General features: G+C 45.6%; 2 long non-coding RNA genes across 2 annotated transcripts; one reads left to right on the top strand and one right to left on the bottom strand.

Annotated features, from left to right (window-relative positions):
* Positions 1–2,744: 2,744 nt before the first annotated feature.
* LOC122670710 lies at positions 2,745–16,560 on the bottom strand. The gene is made up of 3 exons (XR_006334242.1): positions 16,357–16,560; positions 15,359–15,684; positions 2,745–2,817 (listed from the first exon to the last, which is right to left on the bottom strand). It is a non-coding gene; the product is annotated as an uncharacterized LOC122670710 (long non-coding RNA).
* Positions 2,767–15,546, top strand: LOC122670709. Its single transcript, XR_006334241.1, has 3 exons — positions 2,767–2,825; positions 6,172–6,175; positions 15,379–15,546. It is a non-coding gene; the product is annotated as an uncharacterized LOC122670709 (long non-coding RNA).
* Positions 16,561–17,005: the final 445 nt, after the last annotated feature.

The raw sequence follows: 17,005 nt of genomic DNA, 5'->3' as shown, positions 1-17,005 counted from the left end.
TTGTTCAAAGTAACATGAACTTGAGGATTTGGAACTCAACCATCCACTAACAGTTCACAGAAGAATATTCAAACTGAAGTTATGATTAGACGAAGATGGCAATGGTCTGATTGAGTTCTACACATAAACCAAACCTGATCACCAAACAGGGTGTTCTGATTAATTGAACATTGAATTCTAATATCCTTCTTCATAGTTGGGGAGATGAAAGAGACGACAGAGAGGTAACTTTACCGTAAATTGCAGCGGGAATACCTTCTTGAGAAACCCAAGCCCCCAACTTCTATTCGCTATCATCTCAGATTATGGGTTTTCAAACATTGCTCATACATCCAGATTTGTTGCCTTTGGTTGGAACTTGAAACTCTAAGAGATTTTGCTAGTTAGAATAGTTGCAATCATGAAAAAGGTGGAGTTTCCAGAAACTGAAGTGAAGCCTGGAACGGGAAAACAAAACATATTTCTCTTTTTAAATGGATTTACAGTATTCAATCAAATGTTTTTTTCCCCACATAAAAAAGAATACAATATTTTCTACATTAAAAAGAATACAAAAATAATGAGGAAGAAGTCAAAATTTTGATAAGAGATATGGTTCCTTGCATTGTTCTGTCTTTCTTTTCTCCATGAAATCATTTATTCTCTTCAGTGCAACTTCTAGTGATATGTTCAGCTTTGCTACCTAAACCAGCCTGGTTCAAAACAATGGCATGAAGATCCTGGTGATATGTTCAGCACTGCTACTTGCACTATTGAATTCCATAGATCCAATTCTCCTTCTCTTGTGGGTTTCTTCAGAAATGGATTCAAATTCGTCCAGCAAAACAATCCTCCATTCCCTTTCAAACACTCAATGCCAGCTATCCTCAAGCCTTTTATGATCATTTGTTATGTAAAAGCACATCAGCTCCAAACAGCCCACCAGAGAGGAAGTGAGGATTTAGAACATTAACATGGACCCGAGGATTTTCCTCAAAATATCCACTGCTTCCTGAATTCCTACCCTATTCAACAAGTATAAAAATAAAAATAAAAAACTTACAGTAAGAATATTAACAAGAAAAATAGATAAATAAATAAAGAGATAGCAGGCTAAGAAATATATATTATGCACAATTATATGAAACTAAGCCACTACATGGTTTTAATCTAAGAAGTAAGATAAACAATGATACAGCAAAGGCTATCTAGCTTCTAGCACATCACTGATTCTTTTTCCTAATCAGATCTCGGTGTGAAGGAACAAAAGCAAAGATCCATATAATGCATGCAAAATGGAGATAGAATCCAGAGTTAGAAGGAACATGTATTAAGACAGTCCATCAGAATATGAAATTAAAGCACATAGATAGCACAAAATTACAACAAACAGTGGCCCTAAAAAATGATAACATGATTAGAATAAGATGAGAGGAAAAGACTGTACGAGTCCCAATGGGTTCGAACCATCATCTCCAGGGAACAACCCAGGTGCTCTTCCTTTTTGAGCTAAAGACTCACCTACCTCCATAAACCATTATAATTGAAGTCTATAATAAAAATTTAACGAATCACACATGGAATGATGTAAAGACCAAATAGAGCACCAGTAGCTAATTCAAAGTTCAAAACAGAGTCTAAATGAAATTTTTTTCTTGGTTTTACTGAATTTGGATGGTGATATTATTTGGTTTCACTTCCACTCTGCTGCTTCCGTTCATTTTGTTTTATTTTGGCTGCTTGTTAGTATTGGGTATGTGATTTTTCTTGCTACTTTGGTTTTAGCTTCTTGCTTCTACATCCATTGCATTGCCGCTTCATCTTCAATATGGCCCGGGTGAACCTAATTCAGCTTCGAACTGGCTAGAGCGTTGGATTTCTACCCATTTTTGGGAACCACTTCCACAAGCAAAGAAGAATGCTGATACAAAACCTCAGGCAAAGCAAGGTAATCTTCATAGTGCAGAAACTGAACCAGCTCGGTCAAGACGTACTCTCAAGAAGCTTCCTGCTGCAAATGTTGACAATGGGTCAATCCATTCTAATTCTGAATCTGTAAAACCAAAACACGGCCTGAGAAAAGTTACAAGCCATCCTGTAGATTCAGTGCTGGATCCCCAAACCGAGCTTGGTACGAAAATGCCAAGTTCATAAAAAATCACCATAGTAGGGGAAAGTATGGAACAAAGCTGTCCTTGACACATGTATGGCTGCGTGAGAACTTAGACGACATTACAAGGGTTACATCAAGGAGATCTGCTAGCTCAAAAGTCAACCATATCAGATGTCACTAGAATAATTCAATAAACAGATATGGGGCCAGCTAAAGGGTTGCCCCCAATACCTTCTTGGGAGCTAAAATATACAGCATGAGAAAGGACTAGCCCCAAGATTGCAATCCTCACATTATTTCTCTTAAGCCCTGTTGCAAAGCACATTATATTATCCTCCACAAAGTACGAAGAGGGAAATTGCTTTTGTGTTTATGCTGCATCTGTTAAATAAAGCACCAAAGTGACAGCCGCAAGAGGTCCAAAATGATCATCTCAATAGGTAAAACTAGAAAGCCACACATCATGCAGTTCCAAGGAAATATTTGCTTACCATGAGCAGAATTATTTAAAGTTTGTATTTGTAAGCTAAACCAGGTCTGGAAATAATGGAAACGAGATAGCCCACCAACAAGGCTTTCTGTGATCTTATGAACAATTTGTTCATCGAATAAACCAAAGAACTATGAAATGGTTTCAATGACAAGCCAAACATTCAACTATATGTGAGAAACCATATAATAAACATTTATGGCTCTTACAAAGTTTGAAATTCTATTATTAAAAACTAAATTTGTGATGAACCCAAATTCACACCAACCAATCAGAGGTTGCCATGTGTCGCGGCCCAAGGAAGGGGGCCAAGACAGAGCCAGTGAAGGATCAACCGTAGGCGCCGATCACCAACACCCACGAGCATGAACCCCCTTGGGTGCGCCACCCTTGGGCGCCAACCCCCTTGGGCATTGACCTCCCTTGGGGCGTGGATCTCCCTCAGGGCGCCAACCCCCTTGGGCGACAACTCCTTCGGGCGCGGTCTCCCTCTAACACGGCGATCACCACCATCAACAAGACATCAACAAGACACAGACCGCATCACCAAGGACTCTAGGCCACCGCCTATCAAGTCACGTAGTCTGAATGGACTCATATACTACGAACCTCATCTACCACGTAGATAGGTCTATCCATCAAGGATACCAGGTCTATCATGACATCATGTTTCACGGGAAGACAGCCAGTCAAGGAGGAGCCCTACTACTCAGGGACTCTATCACCTACGCCGGACACTCTACATCAACTGGGACTCTCCACACCGCCATGCTCTACTATAAAAGGGAAGGTAATCTACCCCCTCAAATCATCTTGAATATCTTGAATTCTAACTATTCACTCATCTGTTTTCTCAGAGAAATCTAACTTAGGCATCGGAGAGTCCTAGGCCGGAACCACATCGGTTCTCCTTTGTCACCCAGGGTCTTTTGCAGGTTACGGCACTCGAAGGACCGCTGAGCAATTTCTCGACGCCACAGATTGGCGTCGTCTGTGGGAACGACGCTAGCCATCACCTCTACTAGCTTGTTTCCATAACTGTTCAATCATGGCACCGCGAGGCAAGAAGGTCGCTCCCTCCACCAACAATGCCGCGAGGGAGAGGAATGGATCACCTCCTCCAGAGAGTTCACATCGCAGGGTCAATGACCATGCCATTCCAGAGGGGGAAGTCCTAGAGAACCAACATGTTGAGGCAGTTAGCCTCAACCCTGAAGCAGCCATTGAAGCTGTCGGGGAACCAATCCCTGATCCCAACGCGCCAGCAACGATAGGTCAGATCGATGACCTGCAGCGCCAGATCCTCCATGACCAACAACTCTTCCACGAGTACTTGAGGCAACGTGCGGTGACCCACCGTCGTAGGCGGGAGTAGAATCTCAAGAGGTCACCTCCCAGGGGTGATAGGTCCGAGAGGCACACCAGACAGCAGGGGGAACCATCTCAACCTCCAAGGAGGACAATGGACCTCCCAGTGCGGTCAGACAGAGGGAGAACGCCGTCACACCGATCCGTGGTACCTAACCCTGAAAGTTCCATTCGAAGATCAGTTTTCCAAGGGCGACTAGGAGGAAGTCATATGCCAGGGCGGAGCCTGCCCTACAGGGAGGAAAGCCCATCACGCTCAGACCAAGGCTTATGGCGATGCGATCATTCACCATCCCGCCAACACACCAAGCGGGAGGAGACTTCAAGGCAAGGACGTGAAAGAGGTCACGGTGAACAACCAATCAGACGTGAAGGACAATCGAGGGATGAGGAGCTCGACAAGAGACTCCGAGAGTTGGATGAGAAGCTGGAAGGGTTGAAGAAGCAAACCAAGGGCGAGACACACTCGATCCCTGGACAGCACCCCTTCTTGGAGGAGATCATGTCGGCCTCACTCCCATCTAGGTTCAGGTTGCCCACTTTTGAGCTCTACAGTGGAACCACGGAACTTAATGACCACATCAACTATTTCAATGGTATGATGACACTATATGGTGGATCGGACGTGGTCTCCTGCCGCGCATTCCCAGCATCTCTTAAGGGCACAGCAACTTCATGGTTCTCCCGACTACGTCCGAGGTCGATAGGTTCGTTCGCAGAGTTGTTGTCACCCGCTTTCAGAGCAGCGTCAAGCAGAAGTACACCACCGTCAACCTACTGAATGTGATACAAAACCCTGGGGAGTCCCTCAGGGAGTATGTCAGCAGGTTCACCAAGGAATCCCTGGAGGTCCGAGACCTAGATGATCAAACCCAACATGCAGCCTTGGTAGGGGGTATCAAGGACCTTAAATTGATCAAGGACCTGGCACGTTATGAAACCGAGACCATGAAGGAACTCCTAGAGCAATGCAACCAATTTGCCAACATGGCAGAGATAGTACAAGCATGGAAGAAGGCGATTGAAGCCAAGCCCCAGGACAACAAGAGGTCAGCGACGGACGACCGCAAAGAGAGCAAAAGGTCGAGGACCGAGCGTCGACAAGACAAGGGTGACCGCACCTCAGGTAGGGGAGATCGTCATCCGGAAAGGAGTGAACGAGTAAGCAAGCCAGAGTTCACACCCCTAAACACTACCAGGTCGCAGATCCAAGACCGTGACCTAATCCGATGGCCACGATCTATGCTAGCCGGACCTAAGAAGAAGAACCCTAACAAGTACTGTCTCTTCCACAAGGACAACGGACATGACACAGATGATTGCTACCAACTGAAGAGGGAGATAGAAAACCTTGTGAGAGCAGAAAGTTTGAACAAATACATAAAAGGAAGACGTGACGGCCGTTCGGGCCAAGGAGACCGGGGTCATGATCGAGAAAGAGAAAAGCCAAGGAGGGAAGAAAGGAGAGTGGATCGAGACAGAGAAAGAGATCGCACAGAAGAGAGGAGAGAAGTACCAGAACCAAGCGGCACCAAGGGAGCCCCCATCCTCACCATACTTGGAGGATCGGGGCAAGAGTCTACCAGAAAGGCCAAAGCCCATGCCAGGTTCGTGGGAGTAACAGAGAAGCCAAGCAAGATGGCAAAGACCGAGACGGTGATCTCCTTCTCGGATGCAGACTTGGAAGGTGTAAGCTTTCCACATGAGGATGCCCTGGTAATACAGGTGGAGATAGCTAACCGACCGATGCACAGGGTGCTGATAGATACAAGGGCGTCTGTGAACGTACTCTCACTGGAAGCTTACCGCCAGTTCGGATTCGGAGACAATCAACTTAAGTCGGAGCCCACCTACCTCCACGGATTCTCAGGCGCCACGGCCTCCATCAGAGGCACCATAGAGCTACCCTTCACCTTTGGAGAACACCCTCGACAGGTGACCATCATGGTAAACTTCATGGTCGTCAAGTCCGTGGTGTCATTCAACGGCCTCTTAGGGCGACCATCTCTGATAGCCTTAGAGGTGTCGTATCTCTACTCCACCTGAAGATGAAATTCCCCACTGACAACGGAGTGGGTGAAGTCCGAGGTGATCAGAAGAAGGCTAAAGAATGCTACGCCACCTTCGTGAAGAAGAACAATGGCAACACACGGGGGATGGCATTGAGCATACAAAACCAGGTCAGTGACCAAAGGGATGAACTCACAGAGAAGAGAGGGAGGCAGGTAGAGGACCTTGTCCCATGGCCACTCAGCAGGGATGACCCCTCCAAAGTCGTGCAGGTTGGCTCGTTATTGAGCAAGGAGCAGAAAGAAGAGTTGGGGCACCTCCTCCAAAGCAACATGGATGTCTTCTCATGGTCGACTGCAGACATGTCAGGCATACCCAGGTCCATAGCAGAGCACAGACTGCACATAGACCCTACCAGAAAGCCCATCCAGCAGAAGAGACGAAATTTTACCCTCGACCGACAGGCGGCTATCAAGGAAGAGGTCGAGAAGTTAAGCCGAGCAGGGTTTATCCGAGAAGAGAAGTTCCCTACCTGGCTCGCAAATGTGGTCATGGTACCCAAGCCGAATGGAAAGTGGCGAATGTGTGTCGACTACACTGACTTGAACAAGGCGTGCCCAAAGGACGAGTACCCACTACCCAGGATCGACTTGTTGATCGACGCTACCGCAGGACATGAGATGCTGAGTTTCATGGATGCCTACTCAGGTTACAACCAAATCCTCATGCATGAGGATGATGAGTCTTACACCGCCTTCCGAACGGACAAGGAGAACTACTGCTACCATTCTTCAAGACGCTGAAGAACCTCCGAAGTCCTAAAGACTTCGCATGGACAGAGGATTGCCAAAACGCGTTTGAAGAATTGAAGGTATACCTCGAGAATCCACCATTGCTTGGGCGCCCAGAACCCAATGAAGAGTTGCAGATCTACTTGGCAGCGACCCCCATCGCAGTGAGCGCAGTGCTATTAAAAGAAGAGGGTAAGGTACAGAGACCCATCTACTATGTCAATCATGTCTTAATTGATGCAGAGACCAGGTACACAAGGATTGAGAAGGTAGCATATGCCCTAGTAATCGCGGCCAGGAAGCTCAGACCCTACTTCCAAGCCCACACCATCATAGTGCTTACCGACCTACCACTAAAGAAGGTACTCCACAAGCCAGACGTCTCCGGGCGACTGATAGCCTGGGCAGTAGAGTTGAGTGAGCATGACATCAGGTTTCAACCCAGAACTGGCATTAAAGGCCAAGCCTTGGCAGACTTCGTTGCTCAATGCACCTTACCAGAGATAGAACCACACGCAGAGGAACCAGAAGAGCGTGATCAGGGATCGTGGGAGATGTTCGTGGACGGATTGAGTAACGCCACAGGAAGCGGGGCTGGCTTCATACTCACCAGCCCCGAAGGATTCTGAGTCCAGTATGCTCTCTGATTCACCTTCCCAGCATCCAATAACGAAGCAGAATGCGAAGCATTACTCGTTGGACTCCGGGTGGCCAAAGCCATTCAGGTCACACATCTATCCATCTAGAGTGACTCCCAGCTTGTAGTGAACCAGGTGAATGGAGAGTACGAGGCAAAGGACGATCGAATGGCGTCATACTTAGCACATGCTCGAGAATTGATCGGGGAGTTCGTGAAGTTCGAAATGGTTCGAGTTCCAAGGATTGAGAATGCAACTGCTGATGCACTGTCCAAGCTAGCCAATGATGAACTCAGAAACCTGGCCAGTACAGTGTACGTGGAAATATTATATGAGCCAACATACCAGAAAAAGCAAGTCAATGAGATTGAGGAAGGGCCTAGCTGGATGGACCCTATACTCAATTACCTACAGAATGACGTCTTACCAGAGGACAAGGTCGAAGCAAGGAAGATAAGAATGAGAGCTGCAAAGTACACCGTCCTAGACGAAGTACTATATAAAAGGGGGGCAACGACACCACTACTTCGGTGCCTAGGACCCAAGGGAGCCCAGTATGCCCTGGCAGAGCTACATGAAGGGATCTGTGGAAGCCATATGGGAGGAAGAGCCCTAGCCTATAAAATCCTCCTCCAGGGGCTCTACTGGCCAAGAATGAAAGAGGAAGCAATACAGTATGTCAAGGCTTGTGAGCAATGTCAATTGTTCACCCCAGTACCCCATCAACCCACCACTAAGCTGACATCGATACTCAACCTCATTCCATTTGTCATGTGGGAGGTCAACATCTTAGGGAACTTCACAGCAGCATCAGGTAACCGCAAGTACTTGGTGGTCGCCATAGACTACTTTACCAAGTGGGTGGAGGCCAAACCATTGGCCAAGATCACAGAGAACTAAATGGAGAAGTTTGTCTGTGACGACATCATCTACAGGTTCGGTGTGCCAAAGATCATGGTCTCCTACAATGGGAAGCAATTCAACAACCCCAAGTTCAGAGCCTTCTGGCAAAGCTACAACATTGACTATCGGCCTGTCTCGGTAGCCTACCCACAGGCCAATGGTCAGGTGGAGGTGACAAACCGAACCCTACTGGATGGAATAAAGAAAAGGCTAAAAGGAGCCAAAGAAAAGTGGGTCGAGGAATTACTGAGTGTTCTGTGGGCATACCGCACCACAGTAAGGACACCCACAGGGGAAAGCCCATTCCGCCTAGCGTACGGCATAGAGGCACTGGCACCAGTAGAGGTCCTCGCTATGTCCCACAGAGTACTTCACTTCAACGAATGCACCTACACAGATGGACTGCGAGCAAACCTGGACTTCTTGGATGAGGTACGAGAGAAGGCATTGCGAAAGAACGTAGCCTACCAGCAACGTACAGCCAAGTACTACAACGCTAGGGTGCGAGAACGATTATTCCACCAGGGGGACCTAGTCCTAAGGAGGGCAAGTGCATCGCAACCACGGAAGGAAGGGAAGTTATCAGCAAACTGGGAAGGACCTTACATAGTTTCCAAGCAGATACGTCCAGGGACATACCGCTTGAAAACTCCTAGGGGCAAGAAGGTAGATCGTACCTAGAACTCGAACACCTAAAGAAGTACTACCAAGAAAGGAGCAGCAGTAGAGCGATAGCTAGTCGCATCACCACAAGACACGATAAGTTACATTACAATTATAGTTTTTAGGGATAATTTGAAATTTTATATGGGGATACATTCGTCTACTATACCAGGCGATCGAACACCTCCAAAGCACCAAGGTCTGTTGACCATCAAGGTGCAATGCCACCAAGGCCCGTTGGCTACCAATGTTCGTTGACCACCAAGGCGTAATGCCACCACGGCCCGTTGGCCACCGAGGTCTGTTGACCACTAAGGCGTAATGCCACCAAGGCCCGTTGGCCACCAAGGTCCGTTGACCACCAAGGCGCAATGCTACCAAGGCTCGTTGGCCACCAAGGTCCGTTGACCACCAAGGCGCAATACCACCAAGGCCCGTTGGCTACCAAGATCCGTTGACCACCAAGGCCCATTGGCCACCAAGCTCCATTGACCACCAAGGCATAATGCCACCAAGGTCCGTTGACGAACAAGGTGTAATGCCACCAAGGCCCGTCAGCCACCAAGGCGCAATGCCACCAAGGTCCGCAGACCACCAGCGTCCACAGACCACCAAAGTCTGAGAACTATCAAGGATCAACACCACCAAGGGCCGTAGACGACAAGCCATGGACATAGGGTTCGAGGTTTAAGGTCGAGGTCCAAAGTCGAAGTTCGTGAGGAGTCGAGGTCAAGGTTCGAGTAAAGATGTGTCTGTGGCCAAAGACCAAGGGAGAGCAAATATTTTATATACCAGAGAAGACAGGCATGGACCAACGGAGACAAGCGCGAAATCAACTCGAATGAGCGTCACCGGGCGCGGAATCGACTTGAACGAGCGTCAAAAGGCGCAGATCAAATCAAACGAGCTTCACAGGAGCGGATCGAATCGAATGAGCGTCACAGGCGCAGAATCGAATCGAAGGAGCGTTGCCGGGTGTGGATCGAATTGAATGGGCGTCACTAGGTGTCGATCGAATGAGCGTCACCAGATGCGGATCGGATCAAATGGGCGTCACCAGGCATCAATCGATGAGCGTTGCTAGGCGCGGATCGAATGGGCGTCACCAGGCGTCAATCGAAGGAGCGTCAACGGGCGCGGATCGAACGAGGGTGCCATCAATGGGCGTCGACTCTTATAAAAAAAAAAAAAAGAAGAAGAGGGTCAAGAGGCCACGGCCAAGAGACCACGGCCTATGGGCGTCAACCCCTTAGGCAAGGAGAGCGAAGAAAAAAAGAAAAAAAAAAAAGAAAAGAGGGCCAAAAGGCCACGGCCAAAAGACCACGGCCTATGGGCGTCAACCCCTTTAGCAAGGAGAGAGCCAAGAAAAAAAAAAAAGAGGCAGCCAAGGGTCCACGCCCAAAAGGCACGGACTCTTGAGTAAAAGCAAGTGTTGAAAAAAAAAAAAAAAGAAGAGGCAGCTAAGGGTCCACACCCAAAAGGCGCGGACTCTTGAGTAAAAGCAAGTGTTGAAAAAAAAAAAAGGCGGCAGCCAAGGGTCCACGCCCAAAAGGCGCACACTCTTGAGTGAGAAAAAGGAGGGAGAAAAAAAGAGAGAGAAAAGGAGAAGAAGAAAGAGAGAAAAAAAAATGAAAAATGAATGGGCGCCATCCATCCATGGACGCCGCCCAAAAGCAAAAAAAGTAGGAGAGAGAAGGAAGAAAAGTAGGAGAGAGAAATTAAGAGAAAAGAAAGGGGTTTTTGGTCACGCCTAAGGACCGAGGTCGAGCGGCGCCAATAGGCGCGGATCGGCAAGGACGGCCTATAGGCGTGGATTGACGGGTGCGATAGACGCCAACCCAGCTCAACGGGCACGGATCGAACAGGAGCGGATTAAGACGGGCGTGGATTAAGACGGGTGCTGACCAAAAGGGGCGCCGAACTGAAGCTGGCGCGGACCGAAAGGCGGGCAGGGATCGATGATGGGCGCTGACCGAAGGGGCGCCGATCGAAGCAGGTGTGGACCCTTGACCGACGCGGATCGCGAAGGATGGGCGACAATCGAACAAGGCACGGATCAGACGCGTCGATATTGAATAACAGGTGAGCGTGGGCCGAGACGGGCTAGACACAGACACGAGAGTGTAAGCACAAGGCACAGGCCAAGCACCAAGCCATGCACGCCGCAAAGCAAACCAAGCCCAAAGGCAAGGCTAGTAGCCAAGAGGTATCAAGCAAACAAGTAAAGGACACTACTGTTCATTGTGACCCAGAAACAAACACATGGGGAGCATAATGAATAGTAACCAAGCTCGAGGCCCAAGCAAAAGGGGAAGATACAAAAAACAAAAGGTGAAAAAGCAAGAGAGAGAGAGGAAGAAAGAAGAAGAGACAAAAAAGATGGGAGAGGAGAGGTGTGAACCCACAACCTCTCCCTCACCAAATAATTTGCAGACATACCCTCCAAGAGAAGATTATTGGCCGAGAACTCCTTAATGGGCACAGAAATTCAGAAGATACTCTCTTGAGCACTCTGTTCCAAGAGAGTGGGGGGCAAATGATGAACCTAAATTCACACCAACCAATCAAAGGTCCCCACGTGTCGCGGCAAAGGAAGGGGGCCAAGACAGAGCCAGTAAAGGATCAACTGCAGGCACCAATCACCAACCCCCACGGGCGCGAACCTCCTTGGGTGCGCCACCCTTAGGCGCCAACCCCATTGGGCGCGACCACCCTTGGGCGCCAACCCCCTTGGGGGCGTGGACCTCCCTGGGCGCCAACCCCCTTGGGCGTGGACCTCCCTTGGGGCTGAAGCTCTGTATTGGGAGTTTTCACTCAGGGTCTCAAAAAGATCCCATGCTTCATTCTCGCTCTTATGCATAAACGGTCCTCCACAAGAGGCATCCACCATCTGACGATATTGGTCACTAAGACCATCATAGAAGCACTGTACCAATTGCCATTTTGGTATAGCATGGTGGGGGCATTTCCGAAGTAGTTCCTTCAGTCTTTCCCAATACTCATGAAATTCTTCACCACTATTCTGGGAGAAGGTGGTGACGGCCCTTCTAATGGTATTGGTTCAGCCTATTGGGAAAAACTTCTTCAGAAACTGCTGTTGCATTTTCGTCCATGTGGTTACTTGTGCAGAATCCAAGGAATGCAGCCAATGCTTGGCTTTATCCTTGAGGAAAAATGGAAATAGCAACAGTTTTAGGGGGTCCTCTGAGAGGTTTTGGAATTTTACTGTAGAGCAAATCTCCAAAAACTCATCCAAGTGCTTATAAGGCTCTTCATTATGATGTCCATAGAACGATGGCAGCATCTGGATAATACTTGATTTGATTTCATAATGAGCAGCCTCAATTGTAGGTAGCCTAGTGCCGGTTTGGGGCTGGTACGCAGTTGGAGTGAAATGATCACTCAGTGGCTTGGCCTGTGGGTTTGCCTCGTCACCCATCCTGATACGGTGTCTAATCCTCCTACAAGTATGTTCAATTTCGGGGTCAAAATCTAATAGGTCAGGTCGGGCTGAGCGCGTACCAAGCATACAACGACCAAGCTAAACTAGACTGGGACCGAGCATACAAGTGTATCAACCTAGCTATCGGGGTCCAAACGTAGTAAGTGTAAGGTCGAATGTCCTAATGTGGGACCGATCAAAATAGGGCAACTAAGCTCACGGGACCGCACATACAAGGGTAACCTATACTAAAAGAAAAAGAAAATTACAAAAGTGGTAAAGAAAAATTACAGAATAAAATGAAAAATGAAAATTACACATGTAAATTAAAACTATCCTTAAAAAAAGTTGAAAAGTTTAAACTACCCTAAATAAAATGAAATCCTAAACTAGCGCAGATCGAAGCGTACCAAGGTCAATCCTAAAGTTAAATGGGACCGAAACATACAAGGGTAAGCCAGCGTGGGACCGAATCATACAAGGCTGATATTACCTATTAAAAAAAATAAAGAGAAAAGTTAGAGAATATCACAGAGGTTATCCGGACTGCATCGGTGTCTTTTTGAAAGAACCAAATCCAGCTGAACCGTATCCCCTCTCAAACAACCTCCAACGATTCAATACCTACAGCAGAAAATAAAACTGTGAGTCTATCACTAATACTAAGACAAATTTAGAATGAATAGTAAAGTAAGCTATGTTAACACAAAAAAGAAATCAAAATTAATGCTACTGTAGGTTGTTAAACTAAGAGATGCAAAAATCTAAAATACCTAAAACGACAATCAGAAATAAAGATTAAAGCAAGCTATTGAAAGAACATTAAAAGACTCGATAAAACTCTAGCAATCGTGCTCTAGTTCCCCGACAACAGCGCCAAAATTTGATCGAGTCGTTGAACCAATAAAAAAATAAATCTAACTAAACACTAATACAATGGAAAGTACGGGTATCGAACTACGGGGAACAGAGGCTAAGTTGCACAAAATTAAATCAAGTCTAAGGTGGAACTAAAAATGCAAATTAATTAAATTAAAGCTAAGACTAGCAACTGATTAAATCAAATAAAAGATGGTGAGAAAATACTGTTTTTAGGTTGAATCAACTTTAATTCAGATTCATCACTCAAACTCTTTCATTTTCGGCTCATGGCGACTACAAGCCCCATGACAACCACAGAAAGTAGGGTCCCTTCTAGGTATAATTGTCGTCCGATCGCTACAATGAATCGAAAGTTCAAAGAACTCGGGTACGCACAATCCACTCAGGTATACCATATCATCGATACGACCACATGAATCAATTCAATACTATTGCTTGGTAGGTTAAATTGACTCACAGAAACAAATTACCCTAACTAGATGTAAACATGATTACACAAAAATCACAATGAGATGCCTAAGTCTTTTCCAAGCAATCAATAATAAAAGAGAATGAATAATTAAATCATCCTTAAAGTATCATCTTCCCAAAAACAACAGCAAGTTTAGTTACTCATTTAACATAAATGAAATAAAGAGAAGTTAAGGATACAAGCCAAAGAATTAGAGGGAACAAGAGAGTAGAAGCAATGGCAGCAATGGCGATGGAAGATGCTCTTCCTCTCCTCTTCTTCTTCTTCTTCCAGTCTTCTTCTCCCAAAACCGTAGACAACTAAGAACGAACTCCCCTCTTTCCCTCCCTTGTTGAATATATATCTCCTTTTTAATTCTCCCCCCTTCCTTTTGAAATCCAATCCGTCTCCCTTCTTTTTGAAATCCATCCCTCTTTTTCAGTGGAGAAAGTGATATGGGTTTTGCAATAAAAAAAATCGAAAAAATAATCCAACGGAATTGGATTCGACTAGGACAGTAAGAGAGAGGGAGAGAACGTGCGAGATGGGAGAGAGAGAGAGAACGTGTGAGATGGGATGACTTAAAAAAAAGGTAAAAAGATGTTTAAGAGTTTTTGAATTAACAAACTAGAAGGAGAGAGAGAGAGAGAGATTTACGTGGGAATAGATTTCTCTCTTTCTTTCTTTTATTTTTTTTTTTTTTTCTTCACACTTCCCAATTTTGTCATAATCTATTTTGTTTACCATAATCCCTCCTTCCTTAACCCGAATCGATTCAACCCAAGAATTAAATGTTAACCATTTAATTTTTCTGATGCAATGAGTCCAATATCGATTTTTCTTGAAAAATCTTCTCTTTGTCAAATTACGATAATGCCCTTGAGATGACGATTTGCACACATGCGGACCCTTGACCCAGCTGGTAAACATCCAAAATCGACTAAGGGGATTGATTCTATCACTGATTCATGCTTCTCGTTCCAAGCCTGCAATCATAGAAATCACATAACAGTATCAAATCCTTCATAAATATTCAAATAAAAACCATAAATAAATTGTGATTTCTATCTAAGAATCCAGCCCAATCAGGCGTGGATCTCCCTCGGGGCACCAACCCCCTTGGGCGACAACTCCTTCGGGCGCGGTCTCCCTCGAACACGGCGATCACCACCATCAACAAGACATAGACCGCATCACCAAGGACTCTAGGCCACCGCCTATCAAGTCACGTAGTCTGAATGGACTCATATACTACGAACCTCATCTACCACGTAGATAGGTCTATCCATCAAGGATACCAGGTCTATCGTGACACCACGTTTCACGGGAAGACAACCAGTCAAGGAGGAGCCCTGCTACTCAGGGACTCTATCACCTACGACAGACACTCTACATCAACTGGGACTCTCCACACCGCCATGCTTTACTATAAAAGGGAAGGTAATCTACCCCCTCAAATCATTTTGAATATCTTGAATTCTAACTATTCACTCATCTGTTTGCTCAAAGATATCTAACTTAGGCATCGGAGAGTCCTAGGCCGGAACCACACCGGTTCTCCTTTGTCACCTAGGGTCTTTTACAGGTTACGGCACTCGAAGGACCGCTGAGCGATTTCTCGACGTAACAATTTGAAAAAAAAAAATAGCACAAACAATCCCTAATGATATCACACCATACAGTATATCCTAAGACTATACAGAATAGATCGAAAGCACCACGATAACAATAGACAAGTAGAGTCTCCAGGCACACCACACAATTGTTTTTCCTCAGTCCAGCTTCAAGTTTTACAACTGAATTTTGTACCATAAGGGCAAAAACAAAAAACTTCGGACACTCGGTCAAAAAAAAAAAGGACAAGTAGCCAAGTTTACCTGCTTGGTGTGACGTCTTTCCTTGAAACCCCAATTTTTGCAAGATCACTTCCTCCATTCTGCTTGCACAGCCTTAGCTGAAAATTAACCATATACAAGGTATGAGATACATCACCAAATAATTCAAAAAAAAAAAAAAAAAAAAAAAAAAAAACCTCCATGAATAACTTTGGAAAAGAATGAAACTAGAGATGATTCCTATTTGATTTTGTTTCACCCTGTATTTGTCAGGGGTCCCTTGGCCATCGAATATAGACCAAAGATTGTTCAATTTTTACGAGATTTTGTCTCATTAAAGCATGCCATCTAAATAGCAGTTCTTCCCAATGAAACTGGGTAAAATAAGTGGGCATGATTTCTTGAGTCAAATCACCAAAAAAAACTATGAGTATTTAATAGATGAACGAGTTGTTTGGCTTAAATTCTAGACCAACAAGAAAGGAACAATCTAAAAGAAAATATGTCATAGCCAATTTATTGAAGACAGCAAGAATTAGGCTATGTTGCAATCAACCATGTGAGAAGACTATGATGCAAAACCACAACCGAACTGCCAAAACCCACGTGACAATGAATCACTTATCCAGAAAAAAGTCCCAATTCTATCAATATAAACAAAAGTGATTGAGACTATCTGAATATCTTAGAGATTTCACGATGCTTCAGAAGCACAATGCAACCCAAACAGGAAGCTAACCCCCTCTTAAACACACACTGGCAAGCAAACCACAAGGGTTTAGGTTTCTTACCATTACCATCCCCCGAAGACAACATTGACCTGTCTCTAACTCCACCTTTTCCACTTCCATGAACCAATCTCTGTGTTCGTGACGATTCTGAGTTCAATTTCCCATTGGTAGAACAAGGCAGAGAATGCCACCTTGTAAAACCATTCCTCTCAACCTCATCTTACCCGAACCTTGGGAAACCCTGTGCTCTGAGCTTTGCCTTTGCAGATTTCCCAATCGTAGTGGATATGATTCCTCAGAAAGAACAACTACAAAACCCTTGTTGGTGTAAATGAGAGCAGAAGCAGGGTGAGTGAGAGAGGCTCTCACATCGGGTAATTGAGGATCGAGATTCAGAAACCGTCAGGGTCGCGTGGAACACAGAGAGGAGGCGTGAGAGAGGGTGTCGCCGTCGGAGGACTTGGCTGTACAAACTCGAGGGCTCAGCGTTAGAAAATTGGGGAAGATGGTTTCTACACTGATCGAAGGCTCCAGGATACCATAGTCATATTACATTTATACCCCTAAATTCAAAATTCAGACCTTATTTTCCTATTTTTATTGTATTCCAATTAATACTGTGAATTGATCTTTCTATTCCCAAACTTTATTTTCTATCTTGTCCTCAACAATAGTTCTATAAGGGTAGTTGATGTTTTGTTATATTTGG

This window comes from Telopea speciosissima, chromosome 8 (genome assembly GCF_018873765.1).
Source record: "Telopea speciosissima isolate NSW1024214 ecotype Mountain lineage chromosome 8, Tspe_v1, whole genome shotgun sequence".
NCBI lineage: Eukaryota > Viridiplantae > Streptophyta > Magnoliopsida > Proteales > Proteaceae > Telopea > Telopea speciosissima.
The sequence above is the reverse complement of the archived record's forward strand: the minus strand, read 5'-3'. Positions and strand labels throughout refer to the sequence as shown.